This window comes from Trichechus manatus, unplaced genomic scaffold (genome assembly GCF_000243295.1).
Source record: "Trichechus manatus latirostris isolate Lorelei unplaced genomic scaffold, TriManLat1.0 scaffold00012, whole genome shotgun sequence".
NCBI lineage: Eukaryota > Metazoa > Chordata > Mammalia > Sirenia > Trichechidae > Trichechus > Trichechus manatus.
The window spans coordinates 9,195,020-9,201,563 of NW_004443948.1; positions in this window are offsets into that span (position 1 = coordinate 9,195,020).

Genomic DNA, 6,544 nt, shown 5'->3' on the forward strand with positions numbered 1-6,544 from the left:
AGACACTACTCACCAAGGTAGAATGTAGAGCATTATCTTTATAAGTAGTGTCATGCCAATTGAGCTAGATGTTCCCCGAGACCATGGTCCCCAGAGTCATGTAGAGCATTCTTGAAAAAGGAATAAAACAATATACTGTCACTAAGGCACAGTGGTTAAGAGCTTGGCTGTTAACCAAAAGGTCCGCAGTTCAAATCCACCGGCTGCTCCTCGGAAACCCTAAGGGGCAGTTCTACTCTGTCCTTAGGGTCGCTGTGAGTCGGCATTGACTTGACGGCAACAGGTTTTTTTTTTTTTTACTTTCTATATAAATGATTTTTTTAAAGAAACACACAACTATTTCTCCAGCATGGTGATGGTTATATTTTTATTTTATATTTTTCCTAAACATTGTAAATTAAAATTTTTATTTTATCATTTTTATTTTATTCTAGTCCATTTTTTCAAGAGGTATACAGAACCTAGAAAAGATGCTTGGTAGAAGTAACATTTTATCAAAATAATCTATGTTATTCAGAAATAACAAAGCACATTTTTTTTTTCATTATTCTTCAGAAGTTTTCCATGTACAGTACTGGTGGCAAAAGCCTATATGTTTTCTTTCCCATAGGTCCACTAAGTTTGAAAAAGTATAAATGGAATAAATCTATCAAAAATATGTTTGATTTATATTCTTGCTGGAATTACAGAGATTGATGAAAATGATATAATTCTAATTTAGATACTTTGTTTGAATTCAGAAAGACGATACCAATCTAGACAAATCTAGAGATAATAACACGTATCTTCACAAAAACGAGGTTGTAAAACAGACAAAATCCAATTCAAAAAGTGGCATCATCATAACATTATTTCAGTAAGCCTGCTCCATACTATAACTTCTTAAGAGTTGTTTGCATGACACTTAAAAATGTCTCCTATAGGAACTATGCTTTTTTGTTATAGTTCTTTGAATGTTGCTTTTTTGTCCTAAAAACTTTTTAAGATGTGCCAGGACATAAGGATGAATTTGTTAATTTTAAAGCCCATTCCTTCCATATTTGAGGTTTGCTCAGCCAAAAAAAAAAAAATCCTTGAGAGACAAAATATAATTCAATCAATTACTTATTACATTCCAGAAGTCCTGTACTAAGTTGTGGAGAAATAAGGCAAATTAAATATGGGCATAGTCTAATAGAGCTCACCACATAAAACAGGAGACAGATTTCTAAGTGACTATGTTACAACATAAGTGCTGACTGGCACTATGAATATAGTAGTTATAGAATCACAGGAAAAGAAATGAATTAGTCTCTGAGTAAAAAGAATAAGACAAACACAAGGAAATATATGATAGACTTCATAGAGTAAATGATATTTGCACTAGTTTTGAAGGGTGGTGAGCATTTGCCAGGTGTAGAAAGGGTATTAAAGATATTTTAGGCAAAGTAAAGAACATAAGTAAAGGTGTCTAGGTGAATAGGGCATCTGGGGTCACAGATTTCACAAGAAGAAATTGTAAGAAACGAGGTCAGATTGTGGATGACCAAGAATTCATTGGGGCAATCAGTAGCCACAAAAGAAATGATGTGTTATGATAAGGGATAGTTACTGTTGATGTTGGAGAGAGAGAGAAGCTGGAAGCAAGGATGCCATTAGTAGTCTACTGAATAAATGTGAGCAAGAAATAATATCAACTGATGAAAACAAGTAGAATTAGACTAAAGGTGAGTCCTCAGGGATATTTTAAACATTAATTTCTGGAAAATGGATATAATTTCTTCTACACAGTGAAAAAAAAGGAATTATAAATAACCAGCATGTCATTTTGGATATTGGGTCGATAAGAAACCCAGGAAAAGGAACTTGTTTGGAAGTAAGAGTGAGGAAAGGAAAATGCATTTATATTTGAATTTAGTGTATTTGAAGAGGCCCTGTATATCCAGGTGGAGATGTCCAGTGTCCAGTATACATCTAGAATTGACAAAATTGTTTCATTCTGCAGCTAATGCTTTGGGAATCATTGGCTTATTAGAGATCATCTAGGGATATTGTAGGAAAGGGCTGAAACTAAGCATCAATAACAAAGCTTAGTAAAGAGTAAAAAGATTTAAAAAAGGAGAAGAAAGTATACATATAAAAAATACCAAAGATGAAATAATTACAGTTCAAGAATATATCCATAAAAATTTCCCAAATGTGGACTACAATTACCTAAGATTAAACTTAAAAGAACCTGTAAATGGGAAACTGTGAAAGTGTCAAAATAACTGTATAATATTTGCTCTTTGCAGAACTATTATTGGGGGGAAAAACTCTAATCAACTCCAATATCAATCAAATAAGGGACTGATTGAATGAACTATGGAACATCCATACAATAGAACATAAAGCAAACTAAAAATAAATGAAACATAGCTCTACATACCACCAGTGAACAATCTCCAAGATACATTGTTAAGTAAAACAAGAAAATGCAGAAGAGTTACTAGAGTAGGACATTTTTCATGTAATAGAAAAGGGATTATGAATATATATTAATATACTCTTATATTAGAAAATTGAAACTTGCTCTTGACCATAAGAGTAGCTAAGGAAAATGGAGGAAATGATGACGTAAAAGAGCTGAACAGAAGATTTCAAAGGGCAGTTTGAGAAGACAAAGTAAAATATTATAATGATATGTGCAAAGATCTGGAGTTAGAAAATCAAAAGCTAATAACACGCTCAGCATTTCTCAAGCTGAAAGAACTGAAGAAAAAATTCAAGCCTTGTGTTGCAATTTTGAAGGATTCTATGGGCAAAATATTGATTGACACAGGAAACATCAAAAGCAGATGAAAGTAATACACAAAGTCATTGTTCCAAAAAGAGTTAGTCAACGTTCAGCCATTGCAGGAGGTAGCATATGATCTTGAACCGATGGTAGTGAAGGAAGAAATTCAACTGCACTAAAGGCATTGGTGAAAACCAAGGTTCCTAGATTTGACAGAATACCAATTGAGATGTTTCAACAAACAAATGCAACATTGGAGGTGCTCACTTGTCTATGCCAAGAAATTTGAAAGACAGCTACTTGTCCAACCGACTGGAAGAGATCCTTATTTTTGCCCATTCCAAAGGAAGGCAATACAACAGAATGTGGAAATTATGGAACAATATCATTAATATCACACACAAGTAAAATTTTGCTGAAGATACTTCAAAAACAGCTGCAGCAGTACACAGAGAGGGAACTGGCACCTAACAACAACAACAATCAGAAGCCTGAAACTAATTAGCTACAACTTACTAATGTAAAAATACATAGTATTTAAATTTTCCATAAAATATCATGTTTCTAAATATAAAAACCTTACAAAGGCCCAATATCACAAATATCCCTTAAATACAGAATAAGTTCCCTAAAATTGATATGTAGTCTTTATGCTAATGATTATTCAGATCATAAATGAAAAAAATGTATAAACTAATAATATCAGATCATACAGTGAGTCTACATAAGAGTAGGACTTGTGTAAAGGAGTTAGGAATTCCTTAATGTGGATGCATATTTTTACAACTCTTTTAAAATGTTTGACTTTTTCTCTTATGGAAAATTGTTCTTTGTTCTTCTTTGTAATTTACTTGATATTTCATGGTGCTAATATTTAGTACATCAACAGGGAACTGAGAGAAATTCAATTACTATTCAGAAGAAGACATGGAACTACAGATATCATTTTTGATATCAGATGAATCTTGACTGAAAGCAGAGAGTACCAGAAAGATATTTACCTGTGTTTTATTGACTATGAAAGGCATTTGACTGTGTGGATTATAACAAATTATGGATAACATTGGGAAGAATGGGAATTCCAGAAATTTTAGTTGTGCTCATGCAGAACCTGTACATAAACCAAGAGGCAGTCGTTCAAACAGAACAAAGAGATACGCATGGTTTAAAATCAGGAAAGATGTGCATTGGTGTTGTATCCTTTCACCATGCTTATTCAATCTGCATGCTGAGCAAATAATCTGAGAAGATGGACTATAAGAAGAAGAACACAGCATAAGGATTGGAGGAAGGCTAATTAATAACCTGTGATATGCAGATGATACAACCTTGCTTGCTGAAAGTTAAGAGGACTTGAAGCACTTACTGATGAAGATCAGTATGGATTGTAACTCTGTGTAAAGAAAACAAAATCCTCACAACTGGACCAATAAACAACATCATCATAAATGGAGAAAATATTGAAATTGTCAAGGATTTCATTTTTCTTGGATCCACAATTAACACACATGGAAACAGAAGTCAAAAAATCAAAAAACATATTCCACTGGGCATATCTGCTGCAAAAGAACTTTTTAAAGTGTTAAAAAGCAAAGACGTCACTTTGAGGACTAAGGTGCATCTAACTCAAGCCATGGTATTTTCAATCACCTCACATGCATGTGAAAACTTGACAAAGAAGAGGGAAGACTCAGGAAGAACTAACTTGTTTGAATTATCGTGTTGGCACAGGATATTGCCAGAAGAATGAACAAATATGTCTTGGAAGAGTACAGCCAGAATTCCCCTTAGAAGTGAGGATGATGAGGCTTTGTCTCATGTACTTTGGACATGTTATCAGGAGGGACTAGTCCCTGGAGAAGGACATCATGCTTGGTAAACTAAAGAGTAAGAGAAATAGAGGAAGACCCTTAGCGAGATGGATTGACACAGTGGCTGCAAGAATGGGCTCAAACAAAGCAAGGTTGATGGTGCAGAACAGTGGAGGATGGGCAGTGTTTCATTCTGTTGTACATAGTTTTGCTATGAGTTGGATCCAACTCAACAGCACCTAATTACAACAGCAAAAATATGTAGTAAAATCACAGAGAATAAGGGACAATAGTGTCCATTCATGCCCCTGAATTTGCCATACACATTTTTCTTGTAGTTCTAAAACTCTACAAAATGTTAGAGATGTCTTTAGCAACTATTTTCAGTGATTGTTTACTACACATGTGCCACACAATGTTCTACATATTCTATAAATATTAACTACCATAGTTTTACGCAAATAACACCAACCTTCTGGGTTTGTTTGCCGGCCGCACCCTCTCCCAGGGAGGCATTTATGTAAGTGCACTATGTTAAGTTTTTTTTTACAGCAACACGTGGATGAGGATTGGCATGGTGACATTTGTGAGGGTGCTTCGTGGGGATAGAGCACTGCCGGCAAACAAAAGAATATGGTGCGTGTTATTTGTGTAAAAATATGGAAATTGAAACCTCATAACAGCCCTATGATATACATAATATTATATTTTCATTTTATAGAGTATCTTGTCTAGCCAGTAAATATAATTGAACCCAGGCTGTCTGGCTGTAGTGTTTGCATTCTCAACCACTATTCTAAAAATAAATAATTACCATATATTTAGCCCAGGCTATGTGCTCATATGTTTTAATTATATTTTCTCTTTTTTCTTCATATCACCTCAATTTCAACAAACTTAGAAATTGAGGATTAGAGAATTCAAGTTCAAGTGATTTTCCAAAAATTCCAGTGACTTTTCCAGTTGCTGACAACTCAAAAAAATTTTTAAGTTTCATAAATGGATGGTTTTTTAAAAAACTCAGGTAGTACCAGCCCCACCCCAAGTTGTCTCCACACCTTAAATTAGAAAGGACTAACAACGATTACTTTCAGATCGTTTTCATCTTAAAAGAAAAAAAATGTATCTATAGGGAAAGGTTTTTTTCTTTTCTTTTTTTTTTTTGTTAAGTTGCTAAATCTACATCCTCTAGTTCTTTCCACTTTCAAAAGTTAATATAAAATTCTGCAGAGGAAAAGGGGTCATGGAAAGCTGTGATGTGAGAACACATAAACAGTCCATGTAAAGATATACATGAAGACTATTTCAGAGCTCTTGATTGCTACATAGACTGTGTTATAATAAAATTGTATACAGTGATGTACTTTAATTCAAGGGTATTTAGCCAAGTGCAACATTAAGGTCATATTTTGACAGGCAGACAGATAAAATCCTAAACTGGAATCACAATTTGAATGTCAGTCTATTTCTCCTACGCTAAATTACTAAATACAGATTGTGTTGAGAGAGTGGCTGGCAAGGGAGGCAGCTTATGTGAGGGGAACTGATTTTACGTTAAAATGACTTACATATATTCTGGGACAATATCAAAAATAATTGTCCTAGCAGGTTAATGTCACTATAAAATATAAAAGGAAAATAATAGTACAAAAGACCCCTTTGCTGTCTGATAATTGAACACCTGGAGAGAGAAGGAATAAAGTTATTTATAACACATTAATTAGACATTAAAATTACAGGCTGGAAAATTTGTTCAAGTTTAAAAATAAAGTAACTAAACATAATGGAGAAGAATTGAAATACCATGCTGTTTTCTCTCCACTTTCCCAAGCTCTCATTTTTAAGGAAAATGTGGCATCATATAATAAAAGTGTCAACTATAGGTCAGTAATAGCCTATTAACAGGTCACTAGTGGTGCAGTGGTTAAGCACTCGGTTGCTAACCAAAGGGTGGGTGGTTCAAACCACCAGCTGCTCG